Raw genomic sequence first — 25,058 nt, 5'->3', positions numbered from 1 at the left:
TCTGCACCTCACCCTGAATGCGGTTACTCCATTCGAACGTGCTATTCGAAGACCAATTCCCATGTGCAAATAACTTTGCCTCTAAATATTGCACTAGATCTGAGAATGTGGTTTCCCTTTGTGACATTCTGAAATTCGTTTTTAGTGGCACACTGCTATTATAAAATGGGTTCCCTTTAATGTGCAAATGGCAGTGTGAGACACACTTGCCACGCCCAGTAGGTACTCTATGATCACTTTCCCGGCCTGCAACGCACTATAAATATGTAGGGTATTTTGTGGAGATTTGGGGCCTGACGGTATTTTATTACCGCCGAAAAATAACTTAGCAATAATCACTCCTCGTATTCAGATTGGGCCCTGTACAACAATAATACAGTGGACATGCATTATTTCAGCACCCAGACATGCATATTTGGTATGCGTGGTTGGTATGCGTGGTTGGTGGTATTTTGGTGAGCATAATTCCCTTGTTTTATTTGTGGCCCCAATGTCCAGAATCCCTTATCTTTGCTTAGATTTTTCGTGTAATCACTAGAGAGACCTCAGACCTACATTTGAGGAATACCACATTTTCAGTGTTAGTGTTAGTGTGCCACCATGGGCGATCTCACTGACTTATTTACGACAGAGAGCTATATGTGGTAATTTTGTGGTAATTTCCACTACCTTATATACGGTAGGGAACTATGTTCAGAGAGTCTCTCTTCCCATTGGCTCATGTACCTCCAACGAGCTATGCTACAAACAATCACTCTCAACTCTCCATACTGAATATGTCATGCACACATCTGTCTTAAAATGACAATTGCATTGTTTAAAAATCTCCCCTCATCAGCACTGTATTGGTAAATAGAAGACACACCACCCGTCTGCTTTCAAATATTTTTCTGTATTATAAAAGTTGCATTTAAACACGATCTCACTCTTTACAGAAATAACTAAAACAGCACATTAACAGCATTGTCTGAAATACACTGAAAAAAACTGGTAGAGAACAGAACATAATTTGCAACATTAACGTGTGATTAAGGCACCGGAATCTCTTTTCCTACTCTGACTGAACATTATCGTCTCGTACACACTCAGCTCCCACACTTATGTAATTACCTTATCTGTTCAGAGTTTTCTTTGGCTGTTCTCTTTCTGAATGTGGCTCCCTTGAAGATTAACCCCAGTAAAAAGGAACGCCTGCCTTCTCAAACCGGGGTCATTGCCTGGAATTCTCAGCTTTTGCAGATAGGAATGCTCCAACCAGGAAAAGGTCTTCCTCCCAGGTCTGCCAAATCTTGACTGCCTTTCCTTCTCTTCCAACTCCCCCCAGCAAAACTCTGATCAGTCCCTCTCGCATGATACTTGCTATGACGCTGCTCCAATCAGAATCAATCATGCCATCTCCTCCTTCTCTACACAATGGCTCATTTTTATAGTAATACTTTGTAACCAACTGATTTCCTGTTCTTTCGAGCTCTTTTGCTTCCTGTAATTATGTGGACAGGGCAGCAGAGAGGAAAAAAAAAATGGATGTGCGTTTAAAAGTTCACTTTCAGAATAGGCCTAATTCTGCAGTGGAGACACATTTTTATTAGTGGATTATGTTTCATTAGTCAGGTTAGTTATCAGTAAGGTTAGTTATTATTTTCAAATGTGTCTCTCGCACCATAGGCATTTCAGGTGAAAAATAGTGCGCATTTTTGAATGTGCACGTGTGCTTTTAACTGTAAAAATAGATTTGCATCTTATATGTTAAAATCGTTTTTGACTGAATGGCCTGTCTTTCCTTGTTAATCTGGTAACACATAGAGCAATGCACCGCACCCTTGTGGTGGTGCTGCAGAAAAAAAAATTGCTACCTGTGCAGTAGTGCTGTACTCTGTGCTGTTTGCTACCTGTGTAGTAGTGCTGTACTCTGTGCTGTTTGCTACCTGTGTAGTAGTGCTGTACTCTGTGCTGTAACACGCCAAATATCCTTACAGTTTTAAGAACATCAAATAAGCGTTTGTAAGATTTCCTGGTAATCTCTGCTTTAGAGTAATCGTACTATCATTACATTCAAACCATCCACATTTCTTTTTTATATATGCAGTGTAGTGCCCTGAATTGGTTGTGGCTCCTGCGTGGTAGATTATACCTATTGTTGTGAAGGTTTTCTTACCAAGTGATATTTGACCATGTGTGAATCCAGTCAGCTTGCAGTTGTTTTTGGTACCATCTGCATTGTAACGCAGAAGCATTAGTATTATGTATTTACTATGTGTTTGTATTACTAACGTGGAGCGATTATCTGAATTGGAGGTAGAGCAAAATCTACCATGATTTGCATTTTGTACAAGTCGCTGAAATGAAATGGATTCACAATTTGGTATTGATATATATATGAAGCGTTCATTGGGGATTTCTTCTTGTGTCACATTGTTGCAGAGAGTGCATGTATGTTTCCACATGTATGGAATCTGAAATATTTCATTTATAGGTATGTTTTTTTTTCCAGTACTTGTAGTAAGTACATTAGAAATTCGTGTGGATCTTCCTGTGAATTTATAGTGAATTTCACCATTCCAGCACAGTAGTCCAATTGTTGTCTTATTCCAAAAACACTATATGTGTTGTCAGGATTGTTTGCTGCATTTCTGTGAAGTACTAACATTTGCAAGCACAATGGGTCTGTACTGTGTAAGTAAATGTTGTCAACAATTGGTGGTAATTGAAATAGAATATTCATTGCTACATTTGCATAGCAACTTACACCAACTATATTTGAGAATTTAAATGGTCCAGGTAGTTCTGTATCTAACTGCTTTTTTTGGAGTTTGTCTTCCTTCTTTAAAGAAGTACTTGGTTCACTTTCCCTAATTGATTCTTTTTTGCTTGTGGTACTTGATGAAGTATTAGTTTCTTTTACTCTCTTTGGAGGATTTGCAGTGACATCCTGTTGCATTTCTGTTTGATTTATTTTTCTTTTATAACGTTTTACTTTTTGTGGAACAGAATATGTGTTTAGGTGGGGGGTGTATAGTGAGCGAAGTCTATTGTATTCTAAAATGCAGGGAATATCAGCGTTTATTTTACTTGCATCAAAGTTGATTAGAAATAGCCCCTCAAGTGTACGTAAGCGTGATAGTGCTACATAGCTCATGCCTTCTTTAAAGACTTTGTTACCAATATCTATCATTGCTTTGTCTAGGGTAAGACCTTGTGATTTATGAATCGTGACTGAGTTAGAGAAAACTGTTCTCTGCGTACATACATATTTTTGAAGAGAAGGAATCTAGCTGCTGAGTGTCCTATCCTTTTTACTTCTGAAAGTTTGTCAAAGAGTATATTGACAAACTGAATTTTGTTGTCGCGTGGGTATGTTTGAAAGCCAACAACTGTACCCAGTGCTCCATTAACTAGTTCTTGGTCCACGTCAAGATTACGTTTAAGCATTACTCTGCAATTTAAGGATAATTTTAATATCTTTTCTAAGCCTGCTGTGTTTGAGATTGATTTTTCTAAACTATTTAGTCTTGTTGTGGCTTGGTCAAACATGGGTAGTGTCACACCATGTACATCTAGTTTGTCTGTGGCGCTAATTTCCATGATTGGTTGCATTTCCTTACTTAGCATGATTTCATTGAATTTGAAACAGCTTGCAAGAGTTGGCATTAAGGCCATACAATTGAAATTTTTGTGGGCTAATTGTTCCATAACATCTGTAGCACATTCATTATCGCCATAAAGTGCATTAATGTGCTGGGTTTTCAATATTGCTTCTGCTTCTTTAGAAAGTATACCAACTCTGATACTTTTTAAAATGTTGGAATAAGTGAGATCTGCAGATTGCCGCATGTTTTCTGTTAATTCTCTGTATTGGAAATGTTGCCAAAGGTTGACATTTACAATGCTGCCAACAGTTTTACGGCAGAGTTTGTATCCTAATGTTTTAAAAATAGGCTCACCTTTTACTGGTGTTAATTGAAGCAGATCTCCAATAACAATAATGTGTTTTCCTGCAAAGAGCTCTTCATAGTCTGTTTTGAGTACTTCTTGTAATCTGAGGTGAATCAAAGCTAACATCAGGTTGGAGACCATGCTCACTTCATCTATTAGTAGCATTTTCATTTGTTTCAATACTCTGCGTAATTCCATTGCAGCTTCTGCAGGAAGTTTGTAATAGTCTAATTTGTTCTGGTGTTCTACTGGTAATAGTAGTAATCGGTGTAATGTAACACCACCTATGTTGTAGGCAGCTAAACCTGTGGGGGCAGTGACAACAGCTGACAGTTTGTTGTTTGTCAATTGTTGAAGGAACTTACTAATGATTTTGATTAGGAATGTTTTGCAAGAACCAGCTTCACCACTGACGTACAGTAGTATAGGTTTATAATTATGGCAGGAACATTCTTTATTTTCATGTTTTACACCATGTGCAATTTAATTTGTTACTTCTTGAAAAATGATACTTTGCTCATTGTTTAGTTTTGATTGTAGTATAGTTAAGTCGTCCTTATCTTCATACTGACACATGGTGTTTTCTACTTCTATCATAGCTAATTCTGCCTCATTTATTATTAGTGGTTCTCCCAATGGTTCTTGCCTTCCTATTACAGAAGGTTGAATACTGTCAGGAGTGTCCTTATCTAGTTGGGCTTGGAGTTCTTCTTCATGTTGCTGTTCATTGTGCAACATTGTTTTGTACTGTGTAAAGTTTACATCAGTTATAGTGCTTTCATTTGCTTTGAAAGCATCCTCAAATGAGTCATAGTTATCTAGTAATTGTTCTTCTTTTCTCCATGGTTTGAAGAGTTGTAGCAGGGACATGTAATATACTTCTTTATGTTGAGGAGTCTTTAATGACAATTTGGTATGATTAATTAAATTTGGTTTAGTGAGTTTAACTAAGCTGCCTTCACAGTTTGTTACTCTATATTTACCTTTTTTTTCATCAGGTTTCATATTATTTTTGTATGTGTAGTTTTGGGCTATGTGGTATAGACACATGTTTTCCAAAGTATTACTTCTGTTTGGGTAGTATGTGTCCAATAAATTGTTTTTTAAAATGTCTTGGCTGTTGGGATCATGTTTGGCTATTGTTTCTATATCTTCATATGATTTTAGAACTCTTTTTCTAGATTTAGCTGGACCAAGACTTAGCCATACTATATTTTCAGATTTACCATACAATGCAGTACCAGTTAAACGATCAGCTGCTTCATATGATCCACATTCTCTACGGGTGAGCATTTTTATGCCCAAGCTGTATAATTTGACAGGTGATTCCAGAGGTCTTGGAGCTCTGTCTTTTCTGCTTTAGTTAAGTATGCTGTGACATATCGTGCAACTGCAGTAGAATTGTCTGCAATGTACTGCACATCAATGTTTGCATTCCATAAGTGGGCAATGATTGCATTATAATCATTGATATATTTTTCTTCTTCTTTTCTTTTTATGTAATATGTATTTTTAGGTGACTTACCTTTAACACTATGTCTAACTGAACACATAAGGTTGTTCACTTGACCTGCATTTGTAACTGGTCTAGGGAAACCAAATCGGCATTTAGTGTAGTATTTCCCTTTGTTTTTGTATTTGCGACGACAATATTTTCCACATTTGTGTCTTTGAAATTGTAAAATTTGTGCATGAAGATCACTATTTGTGGCTTCTGATGGAATTTCACAAGTGACATATTTTTCAATGAACAGTAAAACAGCGGCATCACTGTCATGACCAAATTTAGGAGCATCTTTAATCCATAAAAGCATGTGGATATGTGGTGCTCCTCTGGATTGGTATTCTTTTCTCCAAAAGAAGTGTTGCACTTCTCCAAGGGGAGGAACAGTTTTATTACAAATAAAATGTAGCATAGCAATTAAGCTATGGTGAAAATATCTTAAAACATTAACAGGATCCAAAGAACAAAGTTCTCCAGGTGTTAGTATGTATATGTTTGTTTTGTTTTTATAGATATGCCTAGGAAATCATGTAAATCTTCCCATGCATAGTCTTCACAACTTAATGTAACAAACCAAGTGGGTGGGCCAAGGTTTCTGATCATGCAACGTAAATCTCCATGACGTTGAAACCAGTACTCTTTAGTACCACGCATATTCGCTAATAGATTTGTAATATTTGATTGTAAAACCTCACCCTTTTGTTGCACTTTTTTTAATAATTGTGTACCTGTCATATTTTGAAAGTGTGATCCTGATTTTAATATGTGTGCAACTCCGTACATAAAGTTGCTACTTCACTTTCAAAGAGCAGGGGGAATATGTATTCCACATTTTGTCTAAATCTGGGATCTTCAGAATACATCCGTAATGAGCGGTATTCTGAAGCTGATATTTGAATAGGTCTATCATCATACCTTCCTCCTTTGCCAGTAGGAAAGAGTAGAGGAAAAGCACGTGCTTCTATACTTTTTTCCCATATGCTGATTGGCGATCCTTTTGTTTGACGCATTTGGTAAGTTTCCAGTACATCTTATACGGTGTCATTACAGTGCAAAGGATGACTTGTATAATGGTCTAAAGTATTTGATATTGTAGCAGGATCTAGTAGCTCAAATTGACCAGCTTCTTGTGTTTCTTGAATTATTTCAGTTGTATCTTTCAAGTTTTCTTCAATATTAATTTCTTTGTAATATTCATTATTCTCTTTAAGATATTGGAAGGCTTGTCTAAATTTATATAAATCTACCAGCTATTGCCATATTTTTTTATCTTTTGTAGGTACTCCATTTACTAAGATAATTAAAGATTGCTGCATTGGACGTTGCACTCCAAGAGTATGCACATTTTCTTTTAGATATAATGGTAAATAAACTACTTTTCCACAAATGCCTTTTACCAATTCAGAGCGAGGTAATTTTGCTGTTTTTGGTTGAAGGCGTATTATTGCTTGAAATGGGTGTACTGTTTGAATTATGATACTCTCATATAAATTAAGTTGTTGTAGGGGTCTTGGTAGTGGGTATAATTCCAAATTATTTGTGATAGCACATGAAGGAGTTTGGTTGTTGTCAAGTTTTTTAGTGCAGTAACTGCAAAGTATTAAGGGCTCAGTTACTTCGTATTTGTTTTCTGCTACAAAGTAGAGAGCTAATTCAAACTATTTAGAATCTTCATTGTCTTCTATTTTGTATGATAGGTCTACAGTTTTTGTGTTACTTTTATATAAAGTTCTACGGCAGCATACACATACATGGTTTGGTACTTCAGCTGATGGACTTTTAAATTTTAGTATTTCTTTTTTGTATGTGTTTAGCAAAAAGTTGCAATGTGTAGAATTGTTGCTTAATTGGTTTAAAGCTATTTCATTCTGTAAATGGCTTTCACTTCCAAAATATTTTTTTCTGGATTTAGTGAATTTCTTCAAGTAGGTCTTTTGCTGTACCATGTAGAAGGATGTTATTTAACTTTGCTAGTGCTAAAGCAGGACTTTTAGCATAGTACAGTTTATAGACTAGATTTCTTATAGTTGAATGATGTGTTGATATCCTTTTGATATCATGGAAAGTGGTTTTACAAGTAGGTCCTGTAGTGCAGGCCTATGAATGTCCCTGTAGTCCTGTGTACTTGCGCACTGGACAGGTATCCAAATTTTGCAGTAATTCAATTTTGATTTTGTCTTTGCTTTTTACATATCTATTGAGGAATTGTCGTAAAGATTTGAAACATTGTTTGGGAATGTTACACATTGACGTGCATAGCCATTTGTATACTAGACGTTCTAATTCAGTTGAATGGAGCGGTAATTCTAAGTCTTCAGGGCATATTTTTGTAAGGAGTACTTCTTGTTCCATTATGGTATTATTCACTTTTTCATAACCTTGACCACTGCTATTTATGGCATTTGTATGTGTTTGCTTTTGTTTGTATGCTTCTTCATTAAAATATGGTTCTGTGCTCGTAGTGTGATTCCATTCACCTCCGCAGATACTTAAGAAGTTCTTTCTGTTGACATTTCGCTTACTGAGAAGTCTTTTTTAGAATTGAATTAGTTTTGTTAGTGGTTTCATTTTGTTTAACAGTAAAATAAATAACTTTCTTTTCAGAAGAATTGCACTGTCCATCAACTCTTCTAAGATTAATATCCTACGATAGGTTTTAAGCATTGAACCTGATTTCTCTCCTGTTTTTATAAGATTTTGAAGGACTTTGTGACGCTACATTTTGGCTAAAATACTTTTCTTGGTATGCTTACTTTGCACTATATTAAAATTTGAAGAAGTAGTTTTATCTGTAGTGATAGCTGATTTTTTGTTAATTGTTTTTTGGTTTGTTTTACATTTTGATAGAGGAGGCAACGTTTTTGTACTTGAAACATCTTGTGTTTCACTAAATGACTGTATTAGCTGTTTTGTTTCAACTTTTTTTTACAAATTCTGCTAGAGATGGATGCTTATGTTGGACATTTTTATTTTCATTTGCTCTACTTTTGCTTTGTTTTCTACGGACTTGACTTTTGGTAGGCATTCTTTAGGGTCTGTTGAAAAAAATAAAGAAGATATGGGTTGGGGTGTTCTGGAATGTATGTGTGCTGTGTGCATGAGTGTTTGAGTAAAATGATAAAGATGTATGTAATGGTGTGTGATTGTGCATTGGGAACTACAACTAGTAGGGATAGGTATTCTTGAATTTATGTGTTACTAAACTGGGGTCCAGATGACAAAAAAAAAGTAAGCTAGTGGTGTGGAAAAGTACAAATAGTAAATCTAATGTATACAATTAAAACAGTTGTTTGTTCTATAATATGAAAATTGTAGCAGTTCCGTTGGGTAATTTGTGTGTCCAAAAATAGGAATTTCTGGGCCATTCTGGCTGTAAATCGCTGTTTAAGACATGGAGATTTTTGGACAAAATGGTACACAATATCTATTTTTAGGCACCAAAATAGCTTGTATTAATGTTATAGTATGTTTGATTAATAATACAAGTATTATGGTGATATTCTACTTACTTTTTTTCTTAAATTAACAGGTAACATCTTAGTTCTTCTTTGTTCTTCAAATTCAGCTGCTTCTTTTCAGTAGTCTGGTCTTCACTGTAATTGTAAAAGCTTCAAATTAGTAAGTTTGTTTGTATATAGCGCTGTTTTTAATTTAGATATTGATTTTTTTAATTGAAATCCTCAGTGCCTTCTTTAAAACCATTAAACTAATTTATTTACATAAAATACATTGCATCAGTTCAGTACATATGATATGTTCTTAATGAACAAATTGTATTGAATGACTAAATGTAGCAAAAAAAAATATCTTTACCATATCTTGTGAAATTTATAATATACCAGTGAATACCACTGTTTATGTAAGGAAGCTGTTCTAGGTAATAGCGCCTCAATGTCATGTCTAAATTAAAGTAATTAAGTAAATAAATAAATAAAAACAAAAAAATATGAAATTGTATAAGTATTTTTTTAAAGATTTAAACATAGATTGTGCTTGCATGCAATTTAGTTTGAATATATGTAGTCTATATATTTCATTTAAATAATGTTAGTTTAACATGATTTGAGTGTGTGTGTATAAAGAAAGTAAATAGTATAAAGGTTTATAAGTGATAGTTGATTTTTGGATATTGAAAAAAATACAGTAAATTCATTTTACAGATTACACAAGCTAAAAGTCTGTTTGAAAATGTGTTCATCTACTGTACAGAAACTATGCATACCTGAAGTTTGTGTTCATGCATATGGATATGCATGGAGCTGCAAATAGAAATCTGGGAGACGTGTACAGTATTTCTGGTAGATGGTGCTTGCCAATGATATGACACTCGTACTCAGAGAGATTCACAGTACATTTGCAGTGCTGATCTATGATGATGCAGTTAGATCTAGAGGTCTTGAATGTGATTGGTGCATGGTCATGTGATTTTTTTAGCTACATCCAATGAGGGAATGGCAGAGAGAGTGAAGTGGAAATGGTAGAAGGGCTGTTCATGTTACGATATGTCCGCGGACATGGCGGTAGTTCGTGGACATCAGGAGTTACATCTAGGGATTTTTGGGTTCAGAAGTCATGCAAATGAGAATAAGCACTGAAAGGGATTGGTCAGGAAAGTTTAGTGAATGTGTTGTTCCAGGAGAGAGTTTCTCAGATACTCTTTGTGCTGAGAGAACAAAAGATAGCTTTGGTTGTGTGTTTCAGAAAACAGATTTTTTGGATTCTGGGAGATTTGTCGATACATTGGTTGAAGGTGCATGCAGAAAGCTGTGGAGTAGCTGTAGATCTTGGATTCCCACATGTTGAAGTACACTGGCATGGAGTACGTGGAATTAAGTGGTTGGACTTGCTACCTCTCTGTGCTACTTTGGAGACAGAGCAACATCCAGACATAATTGTAATTCATTGTGGAGGGAACAGTTTAGGACATGTGACTGGAATCTTTTTGCAATTTGCTATGAAAGAAGGACTTGGGAAGGTTATGGACATGTTTCCTAATTCTCAAGTGATATTTTCACGGATTGCGCAGAGACAAATGTGGCTTCATTCTTCTTCATTTGGTCTACAAATGGAAAAAGCAAGGCGCAATGTTAATAAGGCTGTTTGTGCCTTTCTAAGAGATTTTGGCATGTCCTCTTTTCACAATAAAAATATTATGTTTCGTAGTGTATACATTTTTCGCAGAGATGGAGTCCATTTTACTTATGCTGGCAATCAGATTTTTCTGAGAAATGTACAAAATGCATTGCAACCTTTTTTGGAAATACAACAACCATTTTGAAGTATGTGTTAAGCATTTATAATTTGTGACTTACAAACACCACCCAAAGGTTCTTTTCAGAGCCACCACTTCTTCCCAGAGCAAATTGCAATGTTTGTGATGGGGTAGCAACCCAATTTTTTAAATGTTCGCGAACTGTCCGCGGACTTCTAAAAAATACAAAGGGCCCTGCTTCATTTATTTTCACTTCTATTTTTTAACTGTGAAAGGCGGCTCTGAAAAGAGCCTTATTTTTTTTTTTTTGATTTTTGATATTTTGTATTTGTTTGGGTTTTTATACACGACACACTAGGAGAGGAGGGTAAAGGAAGGTAAAGGGGGGGCACCAACCACAGGGATAAGAAAGGGCGAGCTGAGAGAGGAAGATGTAGAGTAGGTTTTATTTGGGTAGTGAGCAGATCTTCTCGTGCTCTGAGACGATAGTCTTCAAAGCACTACGTAGTCGCTCCCCCTGCAGAGTACTGTGTCACAGTGCATACATACAACTGTGACCCTCGAAAGGTAAGGGTCATCAGCATTCTGTATGGCCTGTGAGGCAGCTTGAGGAAGACGCTGTCCCACAGAGGTGGTCCTTGTGGTGACAGAATCAGAAACAGAGGATGAAGTAGAGGAAATCAACCTGCTACGTTCTTCGCAAGGTACAACCCTGCGAATAGCCCCAGAGTGAAATGACCTCAGGTGTAGCTTCATACTAGTGGTCCCAAAGCTGTACTTACCGTGCCTCCCACGACTGAGTATCATTTTGCACTCATTGCAGGTAACACGGTTCGCACAAGCCTTAGGAACATTACCATGAATGGTAAATAACCGCCACACCCAAGACTCACGCCTAGTGCGGGTAGTAGGGTTTTCCTCTACCTCATTCTCATCATCCTCTTCTTCCTCCTCCACATCCTCACTCCTGTTCCCCTCTTAAGGCTCTTGGGGAGGTGATGGTGGTGGAGGGGGTGGGGTGGTACTGAAGTAGGTGCAGCACCAGGTGGCAGTTCTGCAGCCAGGGATGCCATCTCGATGGTGTAATCAGCAAGTTGCTGGAGAAGTAGCTGTGCTCTGAAGAATAGCCAGAAACACAATGAGAATAAGCTCTAGGGCATGGTCTTTTATAGGGGTGCTTGTGCACGGTTTGCGGACATGCGCGCTGTCCGCGGACAGATCGAACACAAAAAAAGTGTGAAAAGTTTCAAAAGGTATGTAGATACTCAGGATAACTATGTGGGACTTGTGCCATGGTGAGATTTTATCGAAAAATATTATGGATTAATTGAAAATGTACTTTTAATTTGTTTGGGGACACGAACAGTGTCCTCATTCAGAACATGCGATCAGCGTGGGCGCGGTCATATGATCCGTTCGCGAACAAGTCCGCGAAGGAAGCGCATGTCCGCAGGACACCAAATGCATGGAGATTGGCTAGCGCATGCGTGTTGATGTTCTACGGACACTGTTCAGGTCCTGAACTAATTAAAATTGCGTCACACGAGTAACGAACATTTCAGGACACTGCGTGTGTTCTTAGAACAGTTTAAATTTGCTAGCGAACAGTAAGGACAGATATACTGTTCTTTAGGACATGTTCAATTTCGTTTATGTACCAACATTTCAGGACACCAATTGTGTTCTTAGAACATTTTCAACTTGCTAGCGAACACTACGGACAGATATAGTGTTCTTTAGGACACTTTAATTTTTTTTTTTTACCAACATTTCAGGACACCGCGTGTGTTCTTAGAATAGTTTCATCTTGCTAGCTAACAGTACGAACAGGTATAGTGTTCTTCAGGACACCTCCATTTTCGTTTATTTACGAACATTTTAGAACACCTGCACCTGTGACAAAGTTTTTTCACTGAATTTCATAGGTTTTTGGTAGCGCAACTTAACCATAACGTCCCTTTGACAAAGTTTTTTCACTGAATTTCATAGGTTTTTAGTAGCGCAACTTAACCATAACATCCCTTTAACAAAGTTTTTTCACTGAATATATATATATATTTTCAGTGAAAAAATGTTGTTTAAGGGACATTATGGTTAAATTGTGCCTCTAAAAACCTATCAAATTCAGTGAAAACATGTTGTTTAATTTCAAAGTGCTTTCGGAGCTTCGGTCCGGGAGCATGAGAAAGAGTGCTACCTACCCAAGTGAGGCCCACCCAACATCTTCCTCTCTCCATTTGCCCTTTCTTATCCCTGTGGTTGGTGCCCCTCCCCACCTTCACTTCCCTTCCTTTCCTTATGTGTCATGTCTGAAAAACAAAAAAAAATACAAAACAACAAAAACCAAAAGAAGGCCCTTTTCAGAGCCACCTTTCACAGTTTAAAAATAGAAGTGCCAATGAAATGGTGCAGGGCCCCAGTTATTTTAAAAGTCTGAGGACAGTCCGCGGACATTTAACATTTGTGGGGTATTGCGCTATTAAAACCATTACATTCTTCTCCGGGAGGAAGTGGTGGCTCTGAAAAGAGGCTTTTTGTAGGGTTTTTTTGTGTTCTGAAAAGTTCAAGTGGTCAGCACCTTCTGGTAAAAGGATTGCTAAACTTCCAATGCATTTTGTATATTTCGCAGAAAAATCTGATTCCCAGCATCAGTATGATGGACTCCATCTCTGCGAAAAATGTTTGTGCTACAAAACATAATATTTTCATTGTTAAAAGAGGACATGCCTACATCTCTCAAAAAAGTGCCAACAGCCTTGCTGACATTGTGCCTTGCTTTCTCCATTTGTGGCCCAAATGAAGAAGAACGCATCCACATTTGTCTCTGCACAATACGAGAAAAAATTACTCAGGAGTTTGGAAACATGTCCATGACTTTCCCAAGTCCTTCTTTCATTGAAAAGTGCACGGTGATTCCAGTACTGTGTCCTAAACTGTTCCCTCTACAATGAATAATAATGTCTGGATGACGGTGTGTCATCAAAGTGGCACGAAGAGGAACCAAATCCAGCCACTTCATTCCTCTGCATATCCACATTAGGGAATCCAAGATGTGCAGCGACTCCACAGCACTCTCACAGAGACTCTGCCTTCTGAAAGACACAGCCATGGCTATATGTTCTCCTCTCAGCAAACAGACTTTCTGCCAAAGTCTCTCCTTACACATTACACCCAGTAAATCTTATTGACCAATAACTTGGCCTGCACAGTCTCATTTGCATGCCTGCCAGTCTCAAAATCCAGGTATGTAGCACGTGCAATCCTTGGATTACCGCAGTGTCTGCGGACATATCGCGAAATCTATGAGGGTGAGGAAAGAAAATTTAAGCAGGCTACTCCATTTCCGCTTTCATGGTGGCTCTGAAAAGAAACACCTTTCATTTTTTGTTTTCCCTTATTTTCCTCCAGATGTCTTCACATTATCTTCTCTAAAACATTCCTTATTTTTTCAAATAACGTGGCATTTCCCAGTATCGATAAAGAAATTACATCTGCGTTGAAATAATGACCATTAACAGAATCAATATTGTCATTATTACAAGACAACATACCAGTTCCAGTTCTAAACAAGAAAACAGACATGCCTTTGTTAACCAAACACCTTGCACCATTTTTATGGGGACAGGAAACATTACAATTGTCCCATACTACTAGGTAGAATTTCAGAAAAAAATAACCTTGGCACTTGGAAGAACCACAATCACTGCCTGAACCAATTTTTCTGAACCAATTTTTCAAGCGCACTCTACAAAGTAAGAACACTGATTTATCCCAAATGAACAGCCCTTCAATGCAGTAATGATATGATATGATAGGTTATTTATAATGCGCTTAATACCCAGAGGTTTCTAAGCGTGGGCCCGGGGATTGAACCTGTGTTGCTCTGTGTCGGCTTGCTTCCAAGGCGCACACGTTGCCACTGAGCTATCCTCCCGAGACTACATCTAGACAGTTCCCCATGGAGAAACTCTAACAAACTCCAACAATGCCTGCATATTGGAACCAGGCACAGTTGACCACAAAACTTCCACTCCTTCAAAACAAAAACTGCCAGCCATATCTTTAGACTTAGCATACCTCTGTAAAACATTTACAAACAGATCTCCAACTACCAACCTCCTCACTTTCTTCACCTCTGCCATCTTCACAGCACACAGCCCCTCTTCCTACAAAGAACAACTTCAACACCTGATTGGCTAATCCCCACATCCCCACAGTCCCCTTCCCATGCCAGGCATGCTATGAAGCCCCGTATGTGGCACACCCTGTCCGTGGACTACTGCAGTGTCTGTGGACCCCGTAACAGAGGGTTAGCCATTTTTCACTTTCCACATCACTCTCTGCACCACTCTCTAATTGGCTACAGATAAGCAGTCACACAACCTTTCACCAATCACATCCAAGAACTGTACATCTAACTCTGTCAGCACAATTCTGCACTTTAGATGAACTGTCCATCACTATGAGTACAAGTCTCCTGTGATTGCAAAGCACCTACAGCTAAAACTACTGTAAAACTCTCCAAGATTTCTCCTTCCTGATTCATCCACATCTACATATATCAATACAAACTACAGGTATGACTATTGTGTGTACAGTACATTTGCAACTCTTTTATATATGCATTTGAACAGGGTGCTTGCCACTGACCCTGCATAATCTGCAAAAAAAGCATACTATCATTTCTCCCATCTCCTATAATCAAGTTCACCCACAAAATGCCTCCTCCTGACCGTGAAGCAGACGCGGAGTGGACGTAGAGTGGCAGTCCTGCAGTTTGCCCTGAATCCTTGCTGTGGTCTCTGAGAGTCTTTCTCTGCTTTCTACACTGCGTGAGAGGTCCCACATAAAGCATCCTCCTGACCATAGAGCAGACACGGAGTGGATGTAGAGTGGCAGTCCTGCAGTCTGCCATGAAATCTTGCTGTGGTGTCTGAGAGTCTTTCTCTGCTTTCTACACTGCATGGGAGGTCCCACATAAAGGGCCTCATGACGAGTTTGGCAGTAACCCTTAAATGTGGCGGTAGCGCTATTACCGCCACATTTAAGAGTCCACCAAATCACAGGTTTGGCAGATTTCCCCCCAGCTCTGAGGTTTAAGAGTGCAAAAATTTCCCATTGAGCCCAATGGGTAATGGGGAATTCCTGACTGGGCTCATTGGGGAATGGGCAAAACCCATTCTGACAAACCTGTGATCCGGCACTATTAGCGCTGGGGGGTTTGGCGGAAGGACTATTAACGCTGGCGTTAATAGCGCCGGCGTTACTGCCCAACTCATGATGAGGCCCAAATTCTCCTCCTGACCGTGGAGCGGACGTGGAGTGGCTGGCAGGGCTGACAGGGCGGCAACCAGTGCTTCCTGTGCTATTTTACCCCATGAAGATGATGATGGACAACGCTTGAGGAGCGCACGCCCCCGAGTAAACACAGTAAACACAGACCGCACAGATCGCATTATACTAGAAGAGTCTGCGCCATCAAAGCCCTAGAAGGGAGAGCGGCCTAAAACGACCTCACAAGGTAAACTTTTAGAACCTCCGCGGGTACGCAACACCATCTTACCCACTTCTTCTCCTTCCGAGAAAGTGAGCTCGCTCACGACCACTGCCATGGAGTCCTCAGCTTCACTGACTTCCCCTCTGACATTGGTCGTTCTCGCCACTGTTCTTCTCGCCTGCCCGGGCCCACCCACTGCAGGTGACCCGTTCCCGTCCAACTCACTGGTCGCCTCCAAAGGGTAGCTCTCGATTGACGAGTCGGGCGGGTCCCGTTCGGGCAGTGCTCCCTGGGTGGGAATGGGTCTGGTTGCCAGCGAGCGCCTAACTCTGGAGACGGGGTCGCTCAACGAGCGGCAGTGGCCTCCCTCCTGTGAAGTCCCGTGCCTGGGAGGAGACGCACTTCGAGCCACAAACTCCTTCCACTGGGCGGCAACCAGTGCTTCCTGCGCTATTTTACCCCATGAAGATGATGATGGACAACGCTTGAGGAGCGCACGCCCCCGAGTAAACACAGTAAACACAGACCGCACAGATCGCATTATACTAGAAGAGTCTGCGCCATCAAAGCCCTAGAAGGGAGAGCGGCCTAAAACGACCTCACGAGGTAAACTTTTAGAACCTCCGCGGGTACGCAACACCATCTTACCCACTTCTTCTCCTTCTGAGAAAGTGAGCTCGCTCACGACCACTGCCATGGAGTCCTCAGCTTCACTGACTTCCCCTCTGACATTGGTCGTTCTCGCCACTGTTCTTCTCGCCTGCCCGGGCCCACCCACTGCAGGTGACCCGTTCCTGTCCAACTCACTGGTCGCCTCCGAAGGGTAGCTCTCGATTGACGAGTCGGGCGGGTCCCGTTCGGGCAGTGCTCCCTGGGTGGGAATGGGTCTGGTTGCCAGCGAGCGCCTGACTCTGGAGACGGGGTCGCTCAACGAGCGGCAGTGGCCTCCCTCCTGTGAAGTCCCGTGCCTGGGAGGAGACGCACTTCGAGCCACAAACTCCTTCCACTGGGCGCCTCGACCCGCCTCTTCCATCGTCATTAACTGTTAAGGCTCTGGTACACACGGAGCCTCATCTAACACCAGATCCTGAAGGCGGGCTTGTGCTGGGCAACCCCAAGCTGGGCACCTCTGCCCCCTCCCCGCCCCGGAGCACTACAAAACACATTCCTAATAACAAAAAGCGACAAAGAACCCAAGACACCCTTAGGATTGTCGAGACCAAAGCAAGATCCTTGTGCTCAGTCAAGGGGAACTGTAAGAAAAAACAAAATCAGGGTTGTCAGATCAAGAAAGCCTTACTGCCAGACAAATGGAAAAAAGCTTCAACGCCTTCAACCACAAAAAAGGGCAACAAGCCCTCAGACTTGTGTAACAGTTTAAATGACTTTTTCCATATCAGATCTAACATCAGGAACACGCTTTGAGAAGAGCTTTCTGATGCTGAAATCCTGGAGGCAGTTAAAGAATGCCTGCCGCTTACAAAACTATGAAGGCTTGAGGGTGGCCCACCATATACCAAAGCATCACCTTCTCTGAACATTGTGGCCTGCCTGCAGGCAAGCAACGAACTTGAAGGGCCCACTGAGAGGGAAGATGCCTCCAGTCCCCTTCCTAAAAGACCTACAAATGACTCGCCCTAACCAGCACCACTTGCGCTGAACTTAGCCTCCTTGCCTAAGGAATCAGACTCAAATGTCTTACCCTCCTCGAAGACGTCTGAAGTGCCCCCCTTTTACTTCGGAGACCCTGCTCAAGCAGCAGTAGACTTGACCTCTGAACTTGAAGAGGAAGAAAACCAGGAGGCCCAATCTGTTCCCTCAGTGGGTCAGAAAGCCCTAGCAGATGCTCCCTACTCACCTAGAGTCGCTTCTCCGTCAATGGAAGCAAGCGCCAACACACTGCTCATCCCAGCAAAACGAAACACAGCTAGACGTTCAAGGCGGGTGCAAGACAGTCTTCCAAGACACACACGTGACTAACTACTAAGGGACTCCATACACACAGGCCCAATGCAAAGAAACTCTTTGGATTCCCAAAAAGCCTGTAACTTACCAAGCCTGGCTCGTCCTCCATTATGGGCAGATTCTCAGACGAAAGAAAGACACTCCCACCTCACTGAACCAACGACTGCAGAGACCCCGACAATGAAAGTAGATATCCTCTCAATAATGTCGGCAGTCACGATCGCGCTAGCTCTGTTCACCAAACTGATTAGTGACACATTAAAAGAGCACACATCAATACAAGCCATGATCAATAGAAAACTGACCTTTCTTGAGGCTTACATCATGGCAACTGAGGACAAAAGGAAAAAACTGTCTTCAACTTTTGATCTTGTGTCCACGTTTTTACCAGCTTCTTCGGAACAAGCAACACCAGTGGCAAACTTAAAGGAGACAGGAACTCAAACATCAACAACGATCCACTTAACAATCGTCAAACAAAGAACCTTAAGTAACTTAAACAACACCAACACAGACTTGCTCTGTGTTTCAAGGCACTCACATAAAGACTCCAACTGCAATCTCCATCATGGAAAATAGAGGGGAGACACTCTCATTGCCAACCACCTTAGGTGGCACTAACGAAAAGCCCTGCTCAAGCAACCCCAAAGGTAAAAATAATCTGGCACCAACATTGGGAACCTCCCACAAAATTCGGTGGAGCCTGTCTTTTTACACAAGCAATCTCTTACGGGTCCCAACAAAGCTATCACGAAAGACCTCGCTCGACCTGCCCCTGCGACTGCGAAATTGACCTCTAAAGAGGCCTACTCAGAGCTGATCTTTTCAAACAACAAAATAGTGAACTCCTCTACTTCACAGAGAACAATAGAAGACTTTCTTGAAAATGAAGCTCTGGTGAACATCACTTTACACCTTAACAACCAGCAGCCGTCTGAACCGAAGTCTGCGAAGGGCCTCATGTTGCCCCTCGACACTCACATTCGTGCCTTCAATCTTAGCCCCAATGAGGAGGCGGAGGCAACGGAAGTCGCCTTCCACACTTTGGAAGACCAATGTAAAAAAATATCATGGAAAACAACGTGGAACAACTCTCAACCAGACCCCTCACCTCAAGACCAGGTCATAAACGAAGCTTAAGGAGCCGGCTCAAGACGCCAGCTCAAGGGGCAGACAGCAACCCAGTGACACCGCAAGGAAAGTCTGTCCTCGTAAAGTGAACACCAAGAGCCCACGAACTCCCAGAGAACCACCAAAACATTAGAACTCAAACAAAAGCACCGGAAGGGTGCATTACATATCTAGAATGAACACTTACAATAAGGTGGCCACCAGTGGGACAACACCAAATGGATCACACTGGAGCAAATCCCGGGAAAAGATGACAACGTTATCCTAAACCAAAGAGCGGTGTTAACTCTATTCAGCTACATCCCAAACTTGCGGCAGATTAAGTCAGAGGACCTCCCCATTGTAGACCCTAGCCAGAACCACCACACAGTCACAGCTCACTTGTATACCGCCTCTTCAACAGTAAAGACTCTGCTAAGAGAGGAAACAAAGGAACTGCTAAAAATGGGTTACAACCTCACAGCTTCCTTGAGAACAAGACTGGCCAATCAAAAGAGCAAGCCAAAACTAGTCAATGCCACCGCTCTTGTTCCATACAGTCCAGAACATTTCCACCATCGACAACAGCAAAAAAGGGCGCTTCAGGACTCGAACAAGGTCACCTCAGCCTACAGCGTGAACACTACCTCCTCAAAAGAAAAAAACGCCCCAAGGAGAACCATACAAAAGCATTAACCAATGAGCAAAGAGGCAACTCAACCGAAGTGACCTCGACAGCCAGGGCCAGCACTTCAAAAACTCACAAAACTGACCACCTCAGACTCCGCTCAGCCACCACGAGAACCATCACGCAAACTGTGTATGACAAGCAGGTCAGCACGGAGACCCTTGATAAGGCTTCTTCCACTCAAAGCTTGTGGGCCTTGTTACAGAAAGTCCTATCCATTCAGCAAAAAAGATATCAAGTCTCAGCCCCGGAGCACAAACAACAAACCAACCCACCCGCCAAAGCCCAAAGAAACTTCATAAGGTTGTGCTCATGGAACTCCAGAGGCCACTCCCACTTGACGGCCTCAGGAGATATACATTTTGGGGAATACGACTTACTGTGAACACAAGAAACCTGGCTAACTCAAGTTCCAATGCTAGAGGGGTACGAAAATTGCCCTGTGACCGGCAAAAAAGGGGCCTCTGTGTCGTCCTTCATCGGGCATCCTGACGGTTTGCCTTCACGGAAGCGGGATTTCCATGGAAGGAACACTTATCTGTCGAGGGGAAATTCTGCCGGGGTCGGCCGGGCCGTCCGCATACCTCCAGGCAGGGAGGCCCCAACTCCTCCCGTATATCCCAAAAGAGATAGAGTATGAGACACACGCAAGAAGCAAGGTGACTCTGCTGTTTATTAGACAAAACGGCAGGGATGGGTCAAGGAGCGTACGCGTCCGTCCTGACACACACACAATCGCGGGGCTCGCAGGCCCTTTTTACCTTAGTATGACGCGCTACTTGCGTCACTTGGAAAGTTTTAGCAAAAACCTATCTCCACTCTGGATTGGTTACTCGAGTGGTAGGGTTAGTATAGCGCACATATAGAGAACGGTGTTATTGGCTGAGAGTTAATCAGGTGGTATACCTGGGCTGTCCCTTCAATTTGATACATGAAAATTGTTACATGAAGACCTCTGAGGATTGGTCAATGTGAATGGCGTCAGTGATAAGAACCCCAAGTTCTAATTGGTCCCACGCGAGCCTCCCAGTCTGGGACTATCGCTGTTCCCAGCTCGCGGTGCACCTGTCATTTGCAACAATGTTTTAATATGGGTAGGTGTAAACAATGTGTGGATTTATTCATATGTTGGGAGGTCGAATTCTCCCACTGCTGCAGATGTCCAAATGAGTCTTTTAATTGTATCTGCCTGTGTCTCGAAACGTGGGATTCAGGTGTCTCCTTCCTCCTGGGCTTGGCATCTTGTCAGGTTTGACTTTGTCACGTGAGGTGGGACCGTGTTTTGAGGCAAAATTCAACACAATTAATATTGTTTTTCCTACTGTGTGCCTGGTTTATCTTGCAGGTGCGACCTTGTCGTTGGCTTGCAGCGTGTGAGATTGCAACATCGTGCCCTTGGCGGTGTGCTTTCGCCGGGCTCATTTTGCATGGTCAGCAACCCAGTTCTTGCTCATTCAATGTTCATGGAAGCTTTTGCCTGCGGCCTACTTGGGCCTGGTGCATAGGTGGGACCGTTTGATGCAGAGCGCTTTAGGTTACGGTATCATATTGCTTTGTCCTCAGTATCGTGTCCCCGTTATATTCTTCATTATGGTACATGGCTCTTTAGAAGAAGCGTGAGCAAGCCTTTTTTATATGAGTTCATGATGCGTCTTGCGTTTCTGCATTTTGAAAGCCTATGTGGAAAATAATAAAGATGTACGTCCGTGAATATGTCGCCTACGTCATAGCACTGAGTATATTCTTCGTGTAGATTGGTGTGGGAGTGTCCGGTGTGTATATTTGCACAGGTGTGCTGACCGTGGCATCTCTAACGACGTGTAGGTTTAGTCGAGTTGGTCCGTGCCGCAGGTGTCGGCATGGACAGGGCGGGCTGTTGGGCAGGTAGATGGGCACATCCGTATGTTCCTGTACCAGGGTATTTGGTCGTCCGGTAGATAGGCAAACTCCTCTCGTGGCGGGTGTCTGGGCCGTGATCCTCTAGGCCAAGCGCGAGAGGGGAAGGGCGGGAGCCTGTTCTTCCATTCTCCCACTTCATATCACTAACCAATCGCTGATCATGGTCAAGGCAAAATGGGCAAACCCTGACAACAACGGAGTAAATGGCATCACATTGACGATTATCATTGTGAACACATACTGGAACCCGGCAGTGATCGACGCTCATCAATACCTACAAACGATAGAAGAAGCCATTGACGAGGCAATAGCAGTCCACCTGACGCCTTACTTTCTGATATGTGGAGACATCAACTCAATATGTCCAGCTCAAACTAACCCACAAACTTTTCAGCCGAAGCCCTTGGCAGCTGTTCAAAGAGGTTTTACATGGATGAATTTGATGAAATCATGTGAGTTACACAACCTAGACACGGCGTTCCCCAAAATCAACCATGTGGAAATGTGCAACTTCAAGCGCCACAATCGACTATGTGTTTGCCAAGGGTCTGTTACTCCACGTCATGACATTGTTCGAGGTCATATTCACCAACGCGAGCGACCACAACCTTCTAACAACTTCCTGGCCAGCGAGATCTGTTCCACTCATAAAGAGCCCTTTCCAGTTGGAATCTGACAACCAGCACACAAGAATAAAAATGTCAGCTACTTCAATAAGAGTCCCGACGTCTAAATACTTAGCGCAGGTCCACACAGAACCTTAAAAGCAGATTGATTATCTACCTCTGCTCACGACCTACAAACAAGTGATGCGGGACAAACATCGTCCTTCTATGCCAACAAAACATGTGCATGACAAAATCTTGGTCACTAAAAGAAAAGCAGTAAGAAAACTTAAGCTGAAAGCAACATCCTCCGCTACGCTCGCAGCCACTGAAGCTACCCAAGAATACAAAGTGTGGCTCAAAAACCACCACATAGCCTTATACCAACAAGACGCTGAAAACATCCTAAGGGCTATAAGAGGAAACAACAGTTGAGAATTCTGGTCCTTACTGAAGGCGACATCACCAGCTACAGAGACACCCATTGTCACCAGTATTGGAGAGTCAATTTGGGTAAACTTCAAGTCCTTGTTCCAACATCCGCCCAATTCCCTTCCACAAATTCCTAGTCTGGAGCAATCAAACTGGGTGTGCTTTGACGACAAAGAAGAAATAACCTCTCTGATTAAAAAACTAAAGAACTCTAGACCGCCGGGCCCGGACGGAATTACAAATGTGGATCTCAAGGCCTTCCCTTCAGAATGGGCTGACCTCATGAGCAAAATATTTCGCAGATGTGCTTAGCTGAAGTCAATCCCTCCATCATGGAAATCAGCCACAGTTGTCCCCATTTTCAAAAAAGGAAACAATAGCGACCCGGCGAACTATTGACCTATTGCCCTATTGGACTCTATTTGGAAGGTATTTGGCTGCATGCACTTAAGAGACTTCAAAGACTGGGCCAAAAATGCCCCGTGCGACGTCTACCTGCAAACAGGCTTCAAGAAAGACCGTGGAACTTCAGCGAACATTCTCATGACAAGCGCTCCAAAGAGCAAGGTCCTTGAAGGCGGCCTGCAGCTTTTTATCGCCTATATAGACCTAACCCAGGCCTTTGACCATGTGGGCAGATCTTGATTTTGGGCTAAACTATCAGCAGCACTCCTAGACCCGATTAAAGCCCTCTATACTGAGACCAACTTGAGAGTATGGCTAAAAAATCAAGGGCGGCTCTCATCTGAGATACCAGCACTAAGAGGTGTGAAGCAGTGATGCCCGCTCGCCCCAGCGCTATTCCTGGCCTTCATTGGGAGCATCAAAGATTCTGGAACAACAGCCCACCCTTTTCCACTGAAAATTGACAAAACACTGATTAATCGGCTGTTGTACGTGGACAACTTAATTCTGCTGGACCACACACCAATCGGTTTGCAGCGTCAACTCAACACCTTGCAGGAATACATCTCCAGCAACAACTTGGAGATTAACGAGAAAAAAAAAACTTATTCATGGTCTTGGCAGCAACAACTAAGAAAAAAGAAAAGACCTTTCTGTGACTTCGAAAAAGTTTCACAATTGAGGTACCTTGGTGTGACATTAGACAGCTTAAAGCATGAGGCAGCTACGCAAGACACCTTAAGAGACAAAACAAAAAAACTGGCAGCTCAAGGTAGGCAATCAATAAGAAATTTGGATGCTTTTCTATGATCCCGGTGCTGAAACTTTATAAAAATGAAAGTGGTCCCCACTTTGACATACGGGGCGGACGCAATGCCAACTATACCAACGACACTCTGGCCCAAACTTGAGGCAATATTTTGGAGATCAGTTCTTTGTTTACCAAACTCCACTTCTGTAGTCTCCATTAGACATGAACTCAGCCTGTTGTCGCTTTCAGGCACGGTCAAATGCAACACACTGATGCTCTTTCGGAAGTGCAGGATGTCAAAGAAGCTGTCAGTTTACAACTTGATACACCAAGAAAGCCTAGGCACTAGCTGCACGATGCTTAACCTCTGGACCAGGACGAACTAGAAACACTACTCTCAATTGCAAGTGATGAAGAAGAACTGCACAAGAACCCTGTGAAGGTCTTGAAAAGACTAAAGGACCTGGACTGGATAAGGACAGTGGTAGCAGCCGCAAACAACAAACTGACAACCCACTTTCCCAGCAAAGGAAAGAAATTAAACAAACTCCAACCGTTCATTAAGACGTTTCTTTCTAAACAGGCTCATGAAACCTTACTGAGAGCTAGACTTAACTTAATTCAAACTAACAAAATTCGAGCTATTAGATGTCTGTCAGCTACCAAACTGTGCGAATTCTGCAATCCCTCTGACTAGAAAGAGACTATTCGGCACCTGCTTCTCTCTTGCCCTGGCACTGGCCAGATTAGACTTCATTACTTACAGCATACCTTTTCCAACTTTTCATTAAGCGACAAAGACTCTTGTTGATCTAAATGATCACGGGCAACAGAAACTCTTGGCTACTTGCGACCTCCAAAATTCTTCAACATTTAAACTACAATCTTCTCTCAGCAAAGTCAGAAATATACACTCAGCCGTGAGAGGCCTTCAAGGCGTAATCCCTAATGCAACAGTGACACCTAGTTACAACTTGATGACAACGCTTGAAATTCTACTTTGTAAAAATCATGTTGATTAATGCAAAAATAAATTAAAAAAAATAAAAAAAACAAT

The sequence above is a fragment of the Ambystoma mexicanum genome, chromosome 3p, assembly GCF_040938575.1.
Source record: "Ambystoma mexicanum isolate Mex_15411 chromosome 3p, UKY_AmexF1_1, whole genome shotgun sequence".
Lineage (NCBI taxonomy): Eukaryota > Metazoa > Chordata > Amphibia > Caudata > Ambystomatidae > Ambystoma > Ambystoma mexicanum.
Note: the sequence above shows the minus strand (reverse complement) of the source record.